A 23,602-nucleotide genomic window follows, 5' to 3' on the forward strand; every position below is an offset into this window, starting at 1 on the left:
AATAGCCCCAGTATCTCAAGTCTCTCCTCAGAACTATAGATTCCCAATCCCTGGCAGCATCCTGGTGAATCTACGCTGTACGCTCTCTATGGTTGTAATGTCCTTTCTACAATAGGGCGCTCAAAACTACACACAATACTCATAAACTGTGGTCCATGTAATTTTCTACACAAATGTAACATTACTGCTTTACTCTGTGCCCCACTTATAAAACCTGAAGTGCTACTGGCTCTTTTTATGCTTTATCTACCTGCATTCGCACATTCAGGGAATTATATATTTGAATCCCCAGGTGTCTCTGTTCATCCATCCTTCGGTGTCTTTCCATTGAGTGCAGACTCCAATTTGTTGTTTTTCTTCCCAAAACGTATCCATCATGGTCCTTGGGGTATACCATTACTAAGGGTCATTGTTAGTCCCATGGTATGTTGTCTCACACTCGACACACTATCGGGTGCAGGTTTCAGTTCACAGAATACTGTTTTTATCACTGTCTCATCAACACAAATTAAAAGTACTGGGGCAAAGCCTGAATAGTAACAATGAACATCACTTTTGCACAACAAAGCAATGTTTTTTAAAGAAGTATTTTCCTGACATTTCATTTGCAAAGCCGATCAATTTAATTTTCCTTCAATTCTCTTGTCTGTGAAAACTATAGAGGTGACGCTAAAATTCACAAAACTTCAAGACTGCGAAGACAACTTGTGCAACTGAAGAAGACCCAGGCATATCTCTGTTACTCACAAACATCGTAGTTAAAGTAAATACAACAATAACCATTGCATTTATATAGCGCCTTTAATGTGGTAAAATGTCCCAAGGTGCTTCACAGGAGCGTAATCGAACAAAAATTTGACGCCGAGCCACAAAAGGAGATATTAGGACAGGTGAGCTTGTCAAAGAGGTAGGTTTTAAGGAGGGTCTTAAAGGAGAAGAGAGAGGTAGAGAGACGGAGAGGTTTAGGGAGGGAATTCCAGAGCGTAGAGCCTAGGCGGCTGAAAACACGTTCGCCAATGGGGAGCAATTAAAATTGGGATGTCCAAGAGGCCAGAATTGGAGGAGCGCTGAGATCTCAGAGGATTGTAGAGCTGGAGAAGGTTAGAGGTCGGGAGGGGGCGAGGCCATGGAGGGATTTGAAAACAAGGCGTTGCTGGACCGGGAACCAACATAGGTCAGCGAGCACAGGGGTGATGGGTGAATGGGACTTGGTGCAAATGCGGAGGTGGAAATTGACGGTCTTGGTGATGGAGCGGATGGGGTCGGAAGCTCATCTCAGGGTCAAATAGGATGCCATGGTTGCGAACGGTTGGGTTCAGCCTCAGACAGTGGCCGGGGGAGTCGATGGCTCGGGAATGGAGTTTGTGGTGGGGTCCGGAGACAATGGTTTTGGTCTTCTCAATATTTAATTGGAGGAAATTTCTGCTCATCCAATAATGGATGTCAGACAAGCAGTGTGTCAAATACAGTAAGTATATTCCAAAAATACCCAAGTGCTGGCTAAAAACTCCAACTTATAATTCACAAAACATGCTAAATCATGTAAAGCCCAACTCCAAAGTACAAACGGCAAAAGCTTTAAACTGACAAGCAACAGATCACTTCCTAAAATTCTAACATTCAGCGAGTTACAATCCTGAATATATTGTGGGGACTGAGACCTGAGCTCATTCCTCACTTACTCCCTCCAACTCAACGGCACTGGAGCAAGCGGTTGCTCTCCTGCTGACGATCTCACTAACTCAACACAGACCGAGCAACGAACCTGGGGTCTTCCTGGTTGGCGTGGCTACGTTCCACACTGAGTGGTGCACTTACTAACTGAACCGTCGCACAGCTGCTATGTTCTGGTGAATTATGAATTCACCAACTTAAAATCATCCGTGCGATTCGCATTCAGTATCTGTTCCAACTTGTCCAAAGGAGGGAACAGTTTGAACCAAAAAAAAAGTGCGGTGGTGAGAGGGGGGAACACAATCTTAACAATGAAAGGTGTCGGGACTCAGAACTTCTAACAAGAGCATATGATTCTGTCACACTGAAGTAGTTCACTTAAAACCAGGGAAACTGCAACCATTTTCAGTTCAGAGGACCTGAACAGCAGCTTCATTTGAAGGTGATGCTTTTGATATGGAAATTACAGCACAGGAGGCCATTCAGCTCATTGTGCCTGTGCTGCTGCTAGCTCTTCAACTGGAGTGCCTTACTCTGATCTCATTGCCCTGCGCTTTCCCTGTATCCTTCCTTTTCAAATCCTTATCCAGTTCCCTTTTAACTGGTGTTACATTCTCTTCCTCAATCGCCCCTTGTGGTGAAGCATTCCATGCTCAAATAACCCTCTTTGGAACATAGGAAAAGGAGGGGGCCATTCAGCCCTTCAAGCCTGTTCCGCCATTCAATTGCATCATGGCTGATCTATATCTTAACTTAATTTACCCGCCTTGGTTCCATATCCCTTAATAGCCTTACCTAAGATGTGGAGATGCCGGTGATGGACTGGGGTTGACAATTGTAAACAATTTTACAACACCAAGTTATAGTCCAGCAATTTTATTTTAAATTCACAAGCTTTCGGAGGCTTCCTCCTTCCTCAGGTGAACGTTGTTGGAAATGAAATCCTCGAAATGAAATCGCATTTATAAATCACAGAACAATGCTTGGTGATTACAGACAGTTTTTTCAACTGCCCGTTGCCAAGGCAATCAGTGTGCAGACAGACAGGTGTTACCTACAAGGTCTCCGAATATACAAATCACCAAAAAAAAAAAAAAAAAAACACAGAGATAGAGAGGTAGAAACATAGAAAAGACAGCAACTGACCCGTTATATTAAAAACAGATAACATTTGTTCGCTGGTGGGGTAACGTGTAGCGTGACATGAACCCAAGATCCCGGTTGAGGCCGTCCTCATGGGTGCGGAACTTGGCTATCAATTTCTGCTCGACGCAACAATCACCAAACAATCACCGCGCAACAATCACCAAACAGGAGGGTTCCCTCCCAGTCGGGGAACACTTCAGCAGTCAAGGACATTCATCCACCGACCTTCGGGTTAGCGTACTCCAAGGCGGCCTTCGAGACACACGACAACGCAAAATCGTCGAGCAGAAATTGATAGCCAAGTTCCGCACCCATGAGGACGGCCTCAACCGGGATCTTGGGTTCATGTCACGCTGCACGTTACCCCACCAGCGAACAAATGTTATCTGTTTTTAATATAACGGGTCAGTTGCTGTCTTTTCTATGTTTCTACCTCTCTATCTCTGTGGTTTTTTTGGTGATTTGTATATTCGGAGACCTTGTAGGTAACACCTGTCTGTCTGCACACTGATTGCCTTGGCAACGGGCAGTTGAAAAAACTGTCTGTACTCACCAAGCATTGTTCTGTGATTTATAAATGCGATTTCATTTCGAGGATTTCATTTCCAACAACGTTCACCTGAGGAAGGAGGAAGCCTCCGAAAGCTTGTGAATTTAAAATAAAATTGCTGGACTATAACTTGGTGTTGTAAAATTGTTTACAAGCCTTACCTAACACACATAAACAAAAGCGTGACTAAGAGCAACGTGGTCGGCCGGTTTTCACACTAAAGTGCAGCTTGTATAAGGACGGGTCAGGAAGCTGAACTTAGCGTGAAGCGTACCGTGAGGTGACGGTTATTTCCCAGTCGATTCCTTACCTGCACTGTAGACTGCAGCTGTGGCTGGACAAGTGGTTTTAAGTGAATTATCTGAACCTTCCCGTGCCTTTGTGGAGACGCTGTCCTTGTAGAGCTTGTACATGACAACGCACTGAGCCACCCACAGCAGTCGAGTCTGGTGGAAGACAGAATTAAAACCAATTGTCCGTTTGCACAGTACTTAAAGAGGTACTAAAGACTGGTGGTGGAAATCCATTCCTTTCCCAGTGATGGCTCGCGCTTCTCTCCACCGAATCAATGTGAATGTTTCTTTGTTGGTTCATATTCCTTTGGTCAGAGTATTCCATTAATCGGAGCCACGCTTACCACCAAGAATTATCGGTAAATTATGCAATCTAGGGTTCCGAGTTCCTGTGTAAATTATACCCTCCCCACCCTCTCCCCACCCACTCCCCACCAACAACCTACAAATTCCACCGCATCAAATAACATCGTCATTGGGGCTTTACACAGGAACTGCAAGTCTGAAATTACATTGCACACCAATAATTCTCAGCTGGGAAACGAATGATCGTGACAAAGAGCTCTCTGACCAGAAAAAATAAGGAAACATTTACGACAGGTTAGATGGCGAGAAGAGAGAGAACAATGAATAGAGTTACTCCACCACTGGGGTTTAGTTCCCCTTTAAGAAAGGTGCAAAGACTGTCGACTAGTTAGAATCATAGAACCTTACAGCACAGGAGGCCATTCAGCCCTGTGCCAGCTCTGTGAAAGAGCTATCCAATTAGTCCCACTCCCCTGCTCTTTCCTTATGCAAATTTTTCCCCTTCAAGTATTTGTCCAATTCCCTTTTGAAAGTTATTATTGAATCTGCTTCCACCGCCCTTTCAGGGAGCACATTCCAGATCATTACAACTCGCTGCATAAAAAAAAATTCTCATCTCCCCTCTGGTTCTTTTGCCAATTATCTTAAAATCTGTGTCCTCTGGTTATCAACCCTCCTGCCACTGGAAACAGTTTCTTCCTACCCACTCTATCAAAACCCCATATATTTTTTGCACACATCTATTAAATCTCTCCTTAAATTTCTCTGTTCTAAGGAGAACAATCCCAGCTTCTCCAGTCTCTCCACATAACTGAAGTCCCTCATCCCTGGTACCATTCCAGTAAATCTCCTCTACAAGGCCTTGACATCCTTCCTGAAGTGTAGCGTCCAGAACTGGACACAATACTCCAGCTGAGGCCAAACCAGTGATTTATAGTTGTGGTATAAAGTGAGTGACTTAGCATATCCACTAGCCAAACTCTTCATTGAAAGACACTTATGCTCTTCTAAATGAAGCACAAGGCTGACACTCCTGGTCTCAGAGAAAATGTCTCCCATGCTGAGAAGCCAAGGATAAGACTCCAGGCTCATCTGACATTCGAACTTGGCTGTTGCCAACGGATAAGTCTGGCAATTCTTCACTAAATGAAGCTGCTCGTGGTGATGAGATGCTCCCTCTCTCAAGCATCGTAGTGAGGCAAGTAATATCAAGCTGATGGTTGGGTAAATCCCAGCTCCTTTCCAGCTATAAATGGAAAAGTCTGATGGCCAATTGGTGGAGGAGGAAAAGCAGAAGGGACAAGATATTAAAAGCTGGGTGGTAGAGCGGAGGGGGAGATTCTAAAACTAAGTACGTTCTTGGGGCATAAAAAGAGTTCCGAAAAAAAGAGCAACAACTGAACAGCCAAGCAAGGAATCCAGAATGCAATTTGTCCCTGTATCTCAACAGTAATGTAACATGTAGTTGCAAATGAGGAAATGGAATGCAAGGTTTTGATTTACGCTCTGTCTTTTTGATCATTTCACACTAGTGGGGTGAAATCCTGCTTTCTGATATTAGCAAATAAGTGGGTTATCACCAGCACTAAAATAACAGGCATCGATCTGCCAATTACACACGACGATTTCACCTCACACGAGTTTTTCTTCAGCGTATATGCCACTTCCGATCATATCTTCAACAAGATATCTCTCTTGACTTTGAATACTTTTCAGAGAGTGTCAACACAAGTGATGGTAGTTGTCATAAAATAATAAAGGAAGAACTTGCATTTTTTATAGCGCCTTTCAGGACCTCAGGACATCCCAAAGTGCTTTACAGCCAATGAAGCACTTTTTGAAGTGTAGTCACTGTTGTAATATAGGAAACATGGCAGCCAATTTGCGCACAGCAAGGTCCCACATACAGAAATGAGATAATAACCAGATAACTTGTTTTAGTGATGTTGGTTGAGGGATAAATATTGGCCAGGACACTGCGGAGAACCCTGCAACTCTTTTTTCAAAGTAGTGCCATGGGAACTTTCACATCCACCTGAAAGGGCAGGTGGGGCCTCGTTTTGAAGTCTCATCTGAAAGACGGCACCTCCAACAATGCAGCACTCCCTCGGTACTGCACTGGGAGTTTCAGCCTAGAATTCGTGCTCAAGTCTCTGGAATGGGACTTGAACCCACAACCTTCTGACTCAGAGAGGAGAGTGCGACCAATTAGCCACGGCTCACACCACAACAACATCAACTGTTCATTAAAATATTTTTCTTAAGTTGGCTGGAAATTAGTTCAATAAGAAATCAGACATGGAAATGCCTTTAAACCGTGCAACGGTTGTTAGAGCACAGCGGTGCATCTTAGTGTTTGTGCGCACACAGATTAACGTTGTTTTATTACCTTACTCACAGCTGATGCTTACATTAATGCACCTGCACAGACTTTGTTCCCAGCAACTGTTTGTCTTGCAGTTTCCGTGCATTACATAATTTTTTAAAAATCAGGGGAAAAGAAGAAAACTGGAGTAAATATGGATCTTTACTGACAAAACACTTATGAAGCATTTTGGCATAAATCGGGGCCAGATAAATCCGAATTAAAACAATTATTGAATTCTTTTAAATTTGACAGAGAAAAGTGCACATTTCATTTCGAAAACAAAGTACAATCTGAGATTCTTCTCACAGTTTTCCAGCAGTCACTAATTCATGATCGTGGCCTGGATATATATCTAAGGCTTCTTCAACTGCACCTCCCAAACCCGCGACCTCTACCACCTAAAAGGACAAGAGCAGCAGGCACATGGGAACATCACCACCTGCACGTTCCCCTCCAAATCACACACCATCCCGACTTGGAAATATATCGCCGTTCCTTCATCGTCACTGGGTCAAAATCCTGGAACTCCCTACCCAACAGCACTGTGGGAGAACCTTCACCGCACGGACTGCAGCGGTTCAAGGAGGCGGCTCACCACCACCTTCTCAAGGGCAATTAAGGATGAGCAATAAATGCCGGCCTTGCCAGCGACGCCCACATCCCAAGATTGAACTGAAAAAAAAATTGAAAATTCTCAAAATCAACGAATAAAGGAGAAAATAGTAGGGCTTTAGAAACAAGGATTAGAACATTATGTTAATACATCAGCAGTGTTCAGTATTTTGATGCAGTGCCAATTCAATGAAATAGCATTTAACACTAAAAGGCGTACAATAGTACAGAATCATTTACTTTTGCGTGTATAGACACAATCCCATAGATGTACACATGCAACACGAGTTCCATTGTCCCTTTTGACTTGCCAGACAACACATCCAACAGATAGCATCATTGCCCAACTGAACGAAGGCACAGTTGCAGAATTCCTATTATGAAATTCTCTGTCCATACCACACAAAAAATATCTATTATTCAGCTCTCCACTGCTTAAAAAGAAAATTTAAATGTGAAACTTGTCCAAGGACTGGCTCCGTACCAACATTATCTTAAGGTAAAACTGATCGTTCCCTGACATATAAGGAGGCCCAGTCGGTAACGCGTAATGTGTGCAGTAATGGGAAATGGATTACTGCGGAGAAGCTTTTGGTGAGTTTCTGCCGACTGGGGAAAGACAACACAAAGTGCATTCAACCCTTAGTGAGCTGAGAAACGACATCGTTCCCCATTCATCCATCGGTGACCTTATCCCCAAGGGAGGGAATGTGCCTTTAAGCATTTCTCACAACCCCTTAGCTCCATGTGTAACAGGTCGTTTCTTGGTCAAGAGTGCAGAGACAGGTAACCTGATCACAGGCCTCTGTCGGTCCCGCCCCATAATGGCACAGCCGAGATTGGGAACTCACTGAATTGGGGGAGAGGTGAGTGTTTATTTCCACTTTCCACCACTCCACGGTGCAGCAGTGATAGCTGAAGCACGAGTGATATCCCTTTCAACGAGTCGACTTCCATTCTACTCTGCCGTCACAAGTGAATGTGTCCAAACGAGGACTCACCTCCGGGTGAACAACTGGATATAGCAGGATGAACCTTTCTAGCCTGAGGCCAGGAAGGCAAGTCGTTGGGGTGGGGTGGGGGTAGGGCATCGAGATCGTTGAAAGAATGGGTCCTGCTCCTCCGGAGCCCACAACAGTAACTGGACACTTGACCTTTGCCGGGCCTCCTCTCCCCCATCGCCTGTGGGAGTGGTCGGAGTGAGCACAGCAAAGGCTCCAACCAGTTCCGACCTACAACAGCGAACAGGGTCCTGTTTATGTCCTAGAACACCGATTCCTATATTAAAAGGGGCCTTTCACCTGAAACAGGCGAGCACTTTGGACAGCCGACAGTAGGCCCCTTTCAAAATGGAGCCTGCCGCATCGTTTGCCATTAATGGAATGGTGAGGTGGCCGATCCCATTAATACCCCATTAATGGAATGGTGAGGTGGCCGATCCCATTAATACCCCGTTAATGGAATGGTGAGGTGGCCGATCCCATTAATACCCCGTTAATGGAATGGTGAGGTGGCCGATCCCATTAATACCCCATTAATGGAATGGTGAGGTGGCCGATCCCATTAATACCCCATTAATGGAATGGTGAGGTGGCCGATCCCATTAATACCCCATTAATGGAATGGTGAGGTGGCCGATCCCATTAATACCCGTTAATGGAACGGTGAGGTGGCCGATCCCATTAATACCCCGTTAATGGAATGGTGAGGTGGCCGATCCCATTAATACCCCATTAATGGAATGGTGAGGTGGCCGATCCCATTAATACCCGTTAATGGAATGGTGAGGTGGCCGATCCCATTAATACCCGTTAATGGAATGGTGAGGTGGTCGATCCCATTAATACCCGTTAATGGAATGGTGAGGTGGCCGATCCCATTAATACCCCGTTAATGGAATGGTGAGGTGGCCGATCCCATCAATACCCGTTAATGGAATGGTGAGGTGGCCGATCCCATTAATACCCGTTAATGGAACCGTGAGGTGGCCGATCCCATTAATACCCGTTAATGGAATGGTGAGGTGGCCGATCCCATTAATACCCCGTTAATGGAATGGTGAGGTGGCCGATCCCATTAATACCCGTTAATGGAACGGTGAGGTGGCCGATCCCATTAATACCCGTTAATGGAATGGTGAGGTGGCCGATCCCATTAATACCCCGTTAATGGAATGGTGAGGTGGCCGATCCCATTAATACCCATTAATGGAATGGTGAGGTGGCCGATCCCATTAATACCCCATTAATGGAATGGTGAGGTGGCCGATCCCATTAATTCCCCGTTAATGGAATGGTGAGGTGGTCGATCCCATTAATACCCGTTAATGGAATGGTGAGGTGGCCGATCCCATTAATACCCCGTTAATGGAATGGTGAGGTGGCCGATCCCATTAATTCCCCGTTAATGGAATGGTGAGGTGGCCGATCCCATTAATACCCCGTTAATGGAACGGTGAGGTGGCCGATCCCATTAATTCCCCGTTAATGGAATGGTGAGGTGGCCGATCCCATTAATTCCCCGTTAATGGAATGGTGAGGTGGCCGATCCCATTAATACCCCGTTAATGGAACGGTGAGGTGGCCGATCCCATTAATACCCCGTTCATGGAACGGTGAGGTGGCCGATCCCATTAATACCCCGTTAATGGAACGGTGAGGTGGCCGATCCCATTAATACCCGTTAATGGAATGGTGAGGTGGCCGATCCCATTAATACCCGTTAATGGAATGGTGAGGTGGCCGATCCCATTAATACCCGTTAATGGAATGGTGAGGTGGCCGATCCCATTAATTCCCCGTTAATGGAATGGTGAGGTGGCCGATCCCATTAATACCCCATTAATGGAATGGTGAGGTGGCCGATCCCATTAATACCCCGTTAATGGAATGGTGAGGTGGTCGATCCCATTAATACCCCATTAATGGAATGGTGAGGTGGCCGATCCCATTAATACCCCGTTAATGGAATGGTGAGGTGGCCGATCCCATTAATACCCCATTAATGGAATGGTGAGGTGGCCGATCCCATTAATACCCGTTAATGGAATGGTGAGGTGGCCGATCCCATTAATACCCCGTTAATGGAATGGTGAGGTGGCCGATCCCATTAATACCCCGTTAATGGAATGGTGAGGTGGCCGATCCCATTAATACCCGTTAATGGAATGGTGAGGTGGCCGATCCCATTAATACCCCGTTAATGGAATGGTGAGGTGGCCGATCCCATTAATACCCGTTAATGGAATGGTGAGGTGGTCGATCCCATTAATACCCCGTTAATGGAATGGTGAGGTGGTCGATCCCATTAATACCCGTTAATGGAATGGTGAGGTGGCCGATCCCATTAATACCCCGTTAATGGAATGGTGAAGTGGCCGATCCCATTAATACCCGTTAATGGAATGGTGAGGTGGTCGATCCCATTAATACCCCGTTAATGGAATGGTGAGGTGGTCGATCCCATTAATACCCGTTAATGGAATGGTGAGGTGGTCGATCCCATTAATACCCCGTTAATGGAATGGTGAGGTGGTCGATCCCATTAATACCCGTTAATGGAATGGTGAGGTGGTCGATCCCATTAATACCCCGTTAATGGAATGGTGAGGTGGCCGATCCCATTAATACCCCGTTAATGGAATGGTGAGGTGGCCGATCCCATTAATTCCCCGTTAATGGAATGGTGAGGTGGCCGATCCCATTAATACCCGTTAATGGAACGGTGAGGTGGCCGATCCCATTAATACCCCGTTAATGGAACGGTGAGGTGGCCGATCCCATTAATTCCCCGTTAATGGAATGGTGAGGTGGCCGATCCCATTAATACCCGTTAATGGAATGGTGAGGTGGCCGATCCCATTAATACCCGTTAATGGAATGGTGAGGTGGCCGATCCCATTAATACCCGTTAATGGAATGGTGAGGTGGCCGATCCCATTAATACCCGTTAATGGAATGGTGAGGTGGCCGATCCCATTAATACCCGTTAATGGAATGGTGAGGTGGCCGATCCCATTAATACCCCATTAATGGAATGGTGAGGTGGCCGATCCCATTAATACCCCGTTAATGGAATGGTGAGGTGGCCGATCCCATTAATACACGTTAATGGAATGGTGAGGTGGCCGATCCCATTAATACCCCATTAATGGAATGGTGAGGTGGCCGATCCCATTAATACCCCGTTAATGGAATGGTGAGGTGGCCGATCCCATTAATACCCGTTAATGGAATGGTGAGGTGGTCGATCCCATTAATACCCCATTAATGGAATGGTGAGGTGGCCGATCCCATTAATTCCCCGTTAATGGAATGGTGAGGTGGCCGATCCCATTAATGCCCCATTAATGGAATGGTGAGGTGGCCGATCCCATTAATACCCGTTAATGGAATGGTGAGGTGGTCGATCCCATTAATACCCCATTAATGGAATGGTGAGGTGGCCGCTCCCATTAATACCCGTTAATGGAACGGTGAGGTGGCCGATCCCATTAATACCCCGTTAATGGAATGGTGAGGTGGCCGATCCCATTAATACCCCATTAATGGAATGGTGAGGTGGCCGATCCCATTAATACCCATTAATGGAATGGTGAGGTGGCCGATCCCATTAATACCCGTTAATGGAATGGTGAGGTGGCCGATCCCATTAATACCCATTAATGGAATGGTGAGGTGGCCGATCCCATTAATACCCATTAATGGAATGGTGAGGTGGCCGATCCCATTAATACCCGTTATTGGAACGGTGAGGTGGCCGATCCCATTAATACCCCGTTAATGGAATGGTGAGGTGGTCGATCCCATTAATACCCATTAATGGAATGGTGAGGTGGCCGATCCCATTAATACCCGTTAATGGAATGGTGAGGTGGCCGATCCCATTAATACCCATTAATGGAATGGTGAGGTGGCCGATCCCATTAATACCCATTAATGGAATGGTGAGGTGGCCGATCCCATTAATACCCGTTATTGGAACGGTGAGGTGGCCGATCCCATTAATACCCCGTTAATGGAATGGTGAGGTGGTCGATCCCATTAATACCCATTAATGGAACGGTGAGGTGGCCGATCCCATTAATACCCGTTAATGGAATGGTGAGGTGGCCGATCCCATTAATACCCATTAATGGAATGGTGAGGTGGCCGATCCCATTAATACCCCGTTAGTAACAGACGAAGGGAGTGAAAATCAACCAACCGGTGTTTTGGGCTTTTCCTGAGGAAGCAAACTGTATAGAAACCCATATTCTAGTCAGGGACATTGGCCTGATATTCTCATACAAGGAGCTAACGACGCAGACGACAAGTCAGGAGTGTGATGGAATACTCTCCACTTGCCTGGATGAATGCAGCTCCAACAACACTCAAGAAGCTCGACACCATCCAGGACAAAGCAGTCCGCTTGATTGGCACCCCATCCACCACCCTAAACATTCACTCCCTTCACCACCGGCGCACTGTGGTTACAGTGTGTACCATCCACAGGATTCACTGCAGCAACTCGCCAAGGCTCCCTCGACAGCACCTCCCAAACCCACGACCTCTACCACCTAGAAGGACAAGGGCAGCAGATACATGGGAACAACACCACCTGCACATTCCCCTCCAAGTCACACACCATCCCGACTTGGAAATATATCGCCGTTCCTTCATCGTCGCTGGGTCAAAATCCTGGAACTCCCTTCCTAACAGCACTGTGGGAGAACCTTCACCACACGGACTGCAGTGGTTCAAGAAGGCGGCTCACCACCACCTTCTCAAGGGCAATTGGGGATGGGCAATAAATGCTGGCCTTGCCAGCGATGCCCACATCCCATGAACGAATAATAAAAAAAGGACTTACAGCAGAGATCCTTCATGTTCAAGAGCAAAAAGGAGCCACAAAAAGGACAAAATCAAGGGGAGATCGGCCACACCAACAGAAGAGGAACAGAACCCAATACTCAGATCATCGAATCATACAGCACAGGAGGAGGCCATTTGCCCCATTATGCCAGTGTCGGCTCTTGGAAAGACCTATCCAATTAGTCGCACTCCCATGCTCTTTCCCCATAGACCTCCAGAGACACTCAGGACATGTACGGGACAAATTGCTAACATTAGTGAATACTCTCTTTCTCTCTCCACAGATGCTGCCTGACCTGCTGAGTGTTTCCAGCATTTTCTGTTTTTATTTCAGATTTCCAGCATCTGCAGTACTTTGCTTTTGTGTAAATTTCTGCGTTTGTGAAGTATTTGGTACAGCGGACAGGGATTTGTGTTTATCTGATAGACTCTGTTTCCGCTCTCCGTCTGGTGATAGGTGAGTAGTTACCACTTAGCTGCGTTCTTTGGGCTGGGCCTGAGGTTGGGGGTGGGGGGGATGAGCCTGGACCTGTGGTAGGGGCTGAGGCAGCAACTGGTGCTGAGCCAGGGTTGGGGCTGAGCTGGGGATTGGCTTGGTGACTGAGGGCAAATTTGGGTTTGATGCTGAAACAGAAGAATCAACAATGCTGGCATCATTGTTTTAAAACTTTCTACAGTAGAAAATTAGACCTTGAAATTATGACCCTGTGAATATTTGTGGAACTATCTTGAGGGGCTGAATGGCCTACTTCTGTTCCTATTGGTGTAGAAATGCTTAATGCATCGGCATCAAATTCCTTTGTCCACAACTATAACTCGCATTTATACAGCACCTTTAACGTAGTAAAACGTCCCAAGGTGCTTCACAGGGGTGTAATCAGTCAAAAATTGACACCAAGCCACATTTCTTTTTCACTCATTCATGGGATGTGGGCGTCGCTGGCGAGGCCGGCATTTATTGCCCATCCCTAATTGCCCTCGAGAAGGTGGTGATGAGTTGCCTTCTTGAACCGCTGTAGTCTGTATGGTGAAGGTTCTCCCACAGTGCTGTTAAGTAGGGATTTTGACCCAGCGATGATGAAGGAACGGCGATATATTTCCAAGTCGGGATGGTGTGTGACTTGGAGGGGAACGTGCAGGTGGTGTTGTTCCCATGTGCCTGCTGCCCTTGTCCTTCTAGGTGGTAGAGGTCGCAGGTTTGGGAGGTGCAGTCGAAGAAGCCTTGGGGAGTTGCTGCAGTGCATCCTGTGGATGGTACACACTGCAGCCACTGTACACTGATGGTGAAGGGAGTGAATGTTTATGGTGGTGGATGGGGTGGCAATCAAGCGGGCTGCTTTGTCCTGGATGGTGTCGAGCTTCTTGAGCGTTGTTGGAGCTGCACTCATCCAGGCAAGTGGAGAGTATTCCATCACATTCCTGACTTGTGCCTTGTAGGTGGTGGAAAGGCTTTGGGGAGTCAGGAGATGAGTCACTCGCCGCAGAATACCCAGCCTCTGACCTGCTCTTGTAGCCACAGTATTTATGTGGTTGGTCCAGTTAAGTTTCTGGTCAATGATGACCCCCAGGATGTTGATGGTGAGGGATTTGGCAATGGTAATGCCATTGAATGTCATGGGGAGGTGGTTAGACTCTCTCTTGGAGATGGTCATTGCCTGGCACTTGCCTGGGGCGAATGTTACTTGCCACTTATCAGCCCAAGCCTGGATGTTGTCCAGGTCTTGCTGCATGCGGGCATGGACTGCTTCATTATTTAAGGGGTTACGAATGGAACTGAACACTGCAATCAACAACAAATCCCCATTTCTGACCTTATGATGGAGGGAAGGTCATTGATGAAGCAGCTGAAGATGGTTGGGCTTAGGACACTGCCTTGAGGAACTCCTGCAGCAATGTCCTGGGGCTGAGAGGAGGAGGTATTAGGACAGGTAACCAAAAGCTTGGTTAAAGAGGCAGGTTTCATGGAACGACTTAAAGGAGGGGAGAGAGGTAGGGAGTCCGAGAGATTTAGGGAGAGAATTCCAGAGCCGAGGCAGCTGAAGGCACGGCCGCCAATGGTAGAGCAATTAAAATCGGGGATGCGCAAGCAGCCAGAATTGGAGGAGCGCAGAGATTTTGGAGGGTTGTGGGGCTGGAGGAGGTTACAGAGATAGGGAGGGATTTCAAAACAAGGATGAGAGTTTTAAAATCAAGGCATTGCTGGAGCCAATTGCGAACACAGGGGTGAGCTGCACTTACTGCGAGTTAGGATATGGGCAGCTGAGTTTTGGATGAGCTCAAGTTTACGGAGGGTGCAAGGTGGGAAGCCGGCCAGGAGAGCATTGGAATAGTTGAGTCTAAATGGTTTCAGCAGCAGATGAGCTGAGGGAGGATGGGAGACCGGTCTTGATGATGGAGCAGATATGGGGTTGGGAGCTCGGTCAACTTGAACGCCATGGTTGCAAATGGTCTGGTTGAGCTTCAGACAGTGGCCAGGGAGAGGGATGGAGTCGGTGGCGAGAGAACGGAGTTTGTGGTGGGGACCAAAGACAATGGCTTCGGTCTTCCCAAAATTTAGTTTAACATAAGTCTTAAACCATTCAAAATATATGGGTTAACACCTCAGTTCAAAATGGACAAAACTTTCATCTGAACACATGAACCACTTACACACTAATATTTTCACATGGTCATTTGAAAGACTTAATATGTAAATGCATGGAAGCCTTATTCCTACAGTAGGACAAATTGTTTCTACTGCCAGGAGGGTCAGTAACCAGAGGACACAGACTTAAGATCATTGGCAAAAGAACCAGAGGGGAAATGAGGAGAAATTTTTTTTACGCAGTGAGTTGTGATGATCTGGAATGCACTGCCTGAAAGGGCGGTGGAAGCAGATTCAATAGTAACTTTCAAAAGGGAATTCGATAAATACTTGAAAAGGAAAAATTTACAGGGCTAAGGGGAAAGAGCAGGGGAGTGGGGCTAATTGGATAGCTCTTTCAAAGAGCCGGCACAAGCACGATGGGCTGAATGGCCTCCTTTTCTGTGCTGTATCATTCCATGAACATTTGATGTCTGCTGAAAGGGTGAAGGAAATGTTGTTCAAATTCGAGCTTAGACCATCATTCATTCTAAGCTTCTTTTCCAGCTCTTGGAAGGAAGCAGAACACTGACATTTAAATGAGGAGCAAGAAGCTTGCAAGGCTACCCCGGGACCATGAACTGCAGAACACTGATGGCCAAGCAAAAACCATTCTGCCCTTTCAACTGAATGAAACACAGTTTCAGGACCAAAATATTGATAAAAAGGGAGAAAATAGAATATGGGAGTGAACAAGCAAGAAATATAAAGCCAGATTGTAAGAGCTTCTACAAGAATGTAAAAAGGGAGAGATTAGCAAATGTAAAAGTTGGTCCCCTAGAGGCTGAGACAGGAGAAATTATAATGGGAAATCAGGAAATGGCAGAGACGTTAAACAAATATTTTGTATCTGTCTTCACAATGGAAGACACAAAAAGCATATCAGAAATAGTGGGGAGCCAAGGGGCTAATGGGAGTGAGGAACTTAAAGTAATTAATATCAGTAGAGAAAAAGTACTTGAGAAACTAATGGGACTAAAAGCTGACAAATCCCCTGGACCTGACGGCCTACATCCTAGGGTTCTAAAAGAGGTGGCTGCAGAGTTAGTGGATGCATTGGTTGTGATCTTCCAAAATTCCCTAGATTCTAGAACGGTCCCAGCGGATTGGAAGGTAACAAATGTAACCCCGCTATTCAAGAAAGGAGGGAGAGAGAAAACAGGGAACTACAGGCCAGTTAGCCTGACATCAGTCGTCGGGAAAATGCTGGAATCCATTATTAAGGAAGTGGTAACAGGGCACTTAGAAAATCATAATATGATCAGACAGAGTCAACATGGTTTTATGAAAGGGAATAGTGTTTGACAAATTTATTAGAGTTTTTTGAGGATGTAACTAGCAGGGTAGATAAAGGGGAACCAGTGGATGTAGTATATTTGGATTTTCAAAAGGCATTCGATAAGGTGCCACATAAAAGGTTGTTACGCAAGATAAGGGCTCATGGGATTGGAGTAAAATATTAGCATGGATAGAGGATTGGTTAACGGACAGAAAACAGAGAGTCGGGATAAACGGGTCATTTTCAAGCTGTCAGGCTGTAACTAGTGGGGTACTGCAAGGATCAGTGCTTGGGCCTCTGCTGTTTACAATCTATATTAATGACCTGGATGAAGGGACCGAGTTTGCTGACGATAGAAAGGTTGGTGGGAAAGTAAGCAGTGAGGAGGACACAAAGAGTCTGCAAAAGGATATAGACGGGTTAAGTGAGTGGGCAAGGCGGCAGATGGAGTATAATGTGGGGAAATGTGAGGTTAATCACTTTAGTAGGAAGAATAGAAAAACAGAATATTTTTTAAATGGTAAGAAACTATTAAATGTTGGTCTCCAGAGAGATTTGTGTGTTCGCATACAAGAAACACGAAAAGTTAGCATGCAGATACAACAAGCAATTAGAAAAGCAAATGGCACGTTGGCCTTTATTGCAAGGGGGTTGGAGCACAAAAGGAAGACTTACTACATTTGTACAGGGCTTCAGTGAGACCTCACCTGGAGTACCGTGTATAGTTTTGGTCTCCTTATCGAAGGAAGGGTATACTTGCCTTAGAAGTGGTGCAACAGAGGTTCACTAGATTAATTCCTGGGCTGAGAGGGTTGTCCTATGAGAAGTTGAGTAGACTGGGCCTATACTCTCTGGAGTTTAGAAAAATGAGAGGTGATTTCATTGAAACATATAAGTTTATGAGGTGGCTTGACAGGGTAGATGCTGAGAGGCTGTTTCCCCTGGCTGGAGAGTCTAGAACTAGGGGGCACAGTCACAGGATAAGGGGTCGGCCATTTAAGACTAGATGAGGAGGAATTTCTTCACGCAGAGGGTTGTGAATTTTTGAAATTCTCCACCCCAGAGGGCTGTGGATGCTGAGTCGTTGAGTATGTTCAAGGCTGAGGTAGATAGATTTTTGGACTCCGGGGGAATCAAGGGATATGGGGATCAGGCAGGAAAGTGAAGTTGAGATCGAAGATCAGCCATGATCTAATTGAATGGCGAAGCAGGCTCGAGGGGCCGTATGGCCTACTCCTGCTCCTATTTCTTATGTTCTTAGTACTCAATGCAGAGGACGTCTAAAGTTCAGAGTGAAAAGGGAATATGAATGTATTTTAAAAATGCGTAATGCATTAGGTGCTGATGTTGAGGCATTGCCTATATCTGACTAGGCCTGGACTCCAGGCTGAAGGTGAGGAGAGGTGGATTCACAGTATCTATTGGTGTCGGCAACTCAGTTTGAGGTGGCATGTGGGACTGTACTTGTGTACAGCCTCAGCGGAGGCGAAAGCTGCACTGAGATTTGAGGCTAGACTTGAAGGAGGGTAAATTCAAAACGAATCTGCGAAAATAATATTTCAGTGAGCGAGTGGTCAATTTATGGAACCGATTCCCTCGGGAGATGGTAGAAGCAGTTAGATCTTTTTTTCAGAAAATGACACTTTGGAATACAGTATCTGAGTAATTTGAGACATGACGTGTGGTAAGTGTAACATGCTAGGAACAGGTGACTTTAGACCTCTGGTTCCCAAATCTCTCCCCCACTGAGTGTTTCCCTTGCCTCATGTCTGGGTCTGTTGTGGACTCATTGATAGAGATTGATTGCTCTGATTAGTCAACAACTCCATTATTGTTGTATCATGAGACGACCAGGATGGTGGAAGGGGAATGAGATGGGCTTTGGTCTTTTTTTGTCTAGCAATTCCTATTAACTTGTGGCTGATGAGCTTAGTCCGAAATTGGAATGTAGTTTTTGCCTGTTGTGTCGGGATTAGCAAAGGCAGTAAAATTTAACCCTTCGTGGAAACCAGTAAGACAATGCCTGGTGAAAATTAATGAAGTTCTGAGAAGTAAAAATCCGAGCATGAATGTCACACTTAACAGAACATCAGGTCCGTTGGTTCAACAGGGGTACGAGAAATAAGGAAAGGCTAAAATATGTCTCCGATACCAGAAACGGCAACCTGCTGCTCTCTGCTTCACATAATGCAAGTGTTGGACTGGAAAAATAGGCTTGTGACCAGAAATCCAAAACCTCCAGCCTCCCCTCACCTAACCCGATTAATATATATATATATTAAAGAATGATTAGCCACTCCTATCCTCACATACATAAGTAGTTAAATCGTACATGTAGCATTTAGGTAGCAGCAAAGCATGATGGGATACTTGACCATTATGGTTGCAGTTTGTAACCCACACTGTAAAAGCTGACAAAGGCAGGTTTGATGGATTTATGGCCACCCCCTCGCTTATCCCCAGAACACATTAAGGAATGTTTACCCAAGGCCGAGGCTGACATTGTTTATCCTAACCAGCTTACTTCGGATGATTAAGGGAGGAGTGGTGGATAGCTCCAGGGTCACCCCAGCACAAAAGGGAGTGAGGGATGAGCTGATCAGGACTTTGTGAAGACCCTCCGTGCAGTCTCAATGTCTGGGACTTATGTGTTTACTGATAAGGGTCCTCCTCAGGAATGTGAGATGTTTAATGTCATGGGACGACCCAAGGTAGCCCCTGACAAGTGAGTGGCAGGCTATACCACCCAATGAAACCCACTGTAGTTACGTAAACATGTACCCCCCCCCCTCTTTCACAGCAGGTGGGTGTTGCTTATTGCAAGGGATAAACATGCTTGTAGTGCTGATGTACCTTTGAGAGTTAGGTATGAGCTTGAGGAAATTTACCACTCTCCCTTTGTGCACAAAGCTTTCTAATAAACTTTAACTTGATCAGCAGTTCCATCTCCGTCTGGTTTTGCTTCAAAAATTCGAGTCTAATACAAGCTTCGATTGTGGACTCAGTTTGATTGCTTTGTTAATTCCCAACATCTAGGCTTATCTACAGAGTGTGTGATGTAAAAAAGAAACTTCCTTTGATCTTAGAATCATAGAAAGTTACAGCACAGAAAGAAGCCATTTGGCCCATCGTGTCCATGCTGGCCGAAAAAGAGCAAGCCAGGATGATCCCATTTTCCAGCGCTTGGTCCGTAGCCCTGTACGTCACAGCACTTCAAGTGCACATCCAAGTACTTTTTAAATGAGTTGAGGGTTTTGGAGGTTTCTGCTTGAAACCAGATAGGTTTCTGCACAATAGGTATTTTGTTTCAGTCCCGACGACATAGTGCCTATGCTTCTGGTCGGCAACCGTTTCACGCTCCTCATTTGCCATCAGCATAGGAGCCAATTTCCAAGGCAATATATTAAGTGCCCCTTCTATTTCGGGCAATTCAGTAAACTCTTCGCACCTTGGTTGCTGATGGGGAGCATTTGAAATCCTCTAAAATATCCCGACATTTCAGTGGCAAAATGAATTAAACAAAACGAAAAGAAACATTATGTCCTCGTGTCACAATAAAAGAGGTCGAAGAGCCAAGGGCAGCTGCCTACGAAGTGCTTGGGTCATTCACAAAATTCCCAAACTAGTTGTGAAGGTGTTTCAGAAGAGGATTTAATAAGGGGGTGATCCAAATTTATTAAAATCAAGTGTCAGCACTGTTTAATGTAAGTTTTAATGATATGGGATTCGGAGAGCAGGGTTCCTGCAGCCTGCGATGGTTTTAATGATATGGGATTCGGAGTGCAGGGTTCCTGCAGCCTGCGATGGTTTTAATGATATGGGATTCGGAGAGCAGGGTTCCTGCAGCCTGCGATGGTTTTAATGATATGGGATTCGGAGAGCAGGGTTCCTGCAGCCTGTGATGGTTTTACCACCCAACGCTTACAGTGGGCCAGGTTAACGTCAATACGCCGACTACATGCAGCATGGACTAACTTCTCTCCCTTTCCAAGTCTCAGAAAACCATGCACTGTCCTGCAGTACAGAAAGTGAGTGAGCCATAGCTCCCAGGCCTCCATCAAAGCTACTTGAGTTGAACGGAGTGGTCAAGTAGTTAAAATGGCAGGGGGCGGGGGGAAGGGGGTTTGCACCTCGTTCCCGCCCCATGCTACTTTAACTCTGCAAAACGGGAGTTGGGAGGGCGCAGGGCCGAGGGCCGACCCCCCCCCCACCACTGCCAGGCAGGGGCCTACTGAGAAAGAGAGAACTTGCATTTATATAGCGCCATCCCAAAGTGTTTTACAGCCAATTAAGTATTTTTGAAGTGTAGTCACTGTTGTAATGTAGGAAACGCGAGAGCCATTTTGTGCTCAGCAAGGTCCCACAAACAGTAATGAGATAATGACCAAATAATTTGTTTTAGGGATATTGATTAAGGGATAAATATTGGCCAGGACACTGGAGCGAACTCCCCTGCTCTTCTTCGAATAGCGTCATGGGATCTTTTATGTTCACCGGAGAGGGCAGATGGGGCCTCGTTGTAACGTCTCGTCCGAAAGGCACCACCTACAGAAGTGCAGCACTCCCTCAGTACTGCACTGGGAGCGTTTGCCTGGATTTTGTGCTCATGTCTCTGGAGTGGGGCTTGAATCCATGGCCTTCTGACTCAGAGGCGAGATTGTTACCACTGAGTCACGGCTGACACTTATGGGTCTTCGGCAACTGCAATCCAACGGAAAACAATCTTCAATAACAGATTGGCTCCTCAGGTGTGCCTTATAATAAGAGATGATGTACTTGTATTATCTGATCGGGACATCTGGAACCTGAGGTTGTTGTTTTTGCATCGTCACGCTCTTCCCTTGGAGAATAGTGTGAAGTAGTGGGAGGATTCACAGGCGGATTAACAGTCCGACAGGGTGGCGTTGTTGCTTTTGTATCTTCCAATTTTTCCCTTGGAGAATAATGTGAAGTAGTGGACTATCCGCAGGCTGATTAACAGTCTGACCGACAACAACGTGAACACTCCTTCCAGGGCCGAAACCAGCTTTGTACCAGTCCATAGTGTAGTTAGTCCTATATGGTGGGAGGGTTTTATGGGCTCCCACAACCCGCTGAATCCTGATGAATATATAACAAGTTTCCTGTGTACGTGGATACTGCTGATCTAGACTGAATGGGAAGGCTGCTCTGGAATTCTAAACTTGGATCAGACCTACGCTTTAGTCCAGATCCCCCTAGGACCAAGGACCTCAAATGCATTAAACCATGGATTTTGCTTTGAGAGTACATTTATCATAATTTACTTTGATTTTCACCTTTACATTGCAAGGACAACAGCAATGTTAGTAATTTTGTCACAAATGTCCTCTTAATTTGAGCATAAATAAGCAACACAGATCAGAATGGCTCAAAAAACTAGCAAAATGTAAAAATACTTGAACTGAAAATAGAAATTTGCCCTCACCAAACCACAGCAACCTGTCTTTAACTATGTCCTCTGGTCCTTTGCATTGGCGGAAGGGTCAAGAACCAGAGGACATAGATTTAAGGTGATTGGCAAAAGAACCAAAGGTGACATGAAGAAAAACTTTTTTATACACAGCGAGTGGTTAGGATCGGGAATGCACTGCCCGAGGGGGTGGTGGAAGCAGATTCAATCATGGCCTTCAAAAGGGAACTGGATAAGTACTTGAAAGGAAAAAATTTGCAGGGCTACAAGAATAGGGCGGGGGAGTGGGACGAGCTGGATTGTTCTTGCATAGACCCAGCGCGGCTTCGATGGTTCGAATGGCCTCCTTCCGTGCTGTAACCTTTCTATGATTCTATGTGGAAAACCATCTCAAGGCAGTTCACAGAGATGCAAGGAAGAAAAAATGGTCGTCGAGCCAAAGGGAAAGGTGGCCAAAAGCCTGATCCAACAGGTGGGTTTTAAGGATGGTCTTAGAGGAGGAGAAGGAGGTGGAGAGGAGTAGGGGTTTAGGGAGGGAAGTCCAAAGCTTGGAGACCAGGGCAACTGAAGGCACAGCTGCCAATGGCGAGGCAAAGAGGGGATGCACAAGAGACTGGGGTCAGAGGAACAGGGAATTGGGGGGGGTGGGAGGAGGGGTTTATAGCACTGGAGGAGGTTACAGAGATAGGGAGGGATGAGGGCATTTATAAACAAGGATGAAAATTTGAAATTTGAGGAACTGGGTGACCAGGAGCCAATGTAGGTCAGCAAGTATGGGATGATGGGCGAACATGACTGGGTGCAGGTTAGGATACGGACAGCAGAGTTTTGGATGAGCTGAAGGCTACAGTGGGCGGAGGATGGGAGGCCGGCCAGGACAGCATTGGAATAATGGAGGTGACAAAAGCATGGATAAGGGTTTCAGCAGTGAGGGAGGGACGGAGATGGGGGTGTTGCAGAGGTGGAAGTAGGAGGTCTTGGTGATGAGGGTTTCAGTAGCAGATTGGAACATAAGAACAGGAGGGAGCCATTCAGCCCCTCGAGCCTATTCTGCCATTCAATTAGATCATGGTTGATCGTATCTTAACTCCATTTACCCGCCTTGGTTCCATATACTTTAATACCATAATCTAACAAAAATCTATCAATCCCTACCATTGGCGGCCGAGCCTTCAGCTGCCTAGGACCTAAGCTCTACTTCTCTTCTCCTTTAATAGGCTCCTTAAAACCTGCCTCTTTGACCAAGCTTTTGGTCACCTGTCCTAATATCTCCTAATGTGGCTCTGTGTCAATTTTTGTCTGACAATCGCTCCTGTGAAGCGCCTTGGGAAGTTTTACTACGTTAAAGGCACTATATAAATGCACATTATTGTTGCTTTCAAGGAGGAGAGCAAGAGGATCTGACAGAATAAATTGAGCTTCAATAAATGAATAAATCTAGCGACAAAATCACAACCTTAACAACAGA

General features: G+C 45.9%; 1 protein-coding gene across 3 annotated transcripts in view; it reads right to left on the bottom strand.

The window, feature by feature from the left end:
• LOC137326229 (BRD4-interacting chromatin-remodeling complex-associated protein-like) overlaps positions 1–23,602 on the bottom strand; it is an 81,833-nt gene that overhangs the window by 28,193 nt on the left and 30,038 nt on the right. The window lies entirely within an intron of this gene.

Source organism: Heptranchias perlo, chromosome 10 (genome assembly GCF_035084215.1).
Source record: "Heptranchias perlo isolate sHepPer1 chromosome 10, sHepPer1.hap1, whole genome shotgun sequence".
In the NCBI taxonomy this organism is placed as follows: domain Eukaryota; kingdom Metazoa; phylum Chordata; class Chondrichthyes; order Hexanchiformes; family Hexanchidae; genus Heptranchias; species Heptranchias perlo.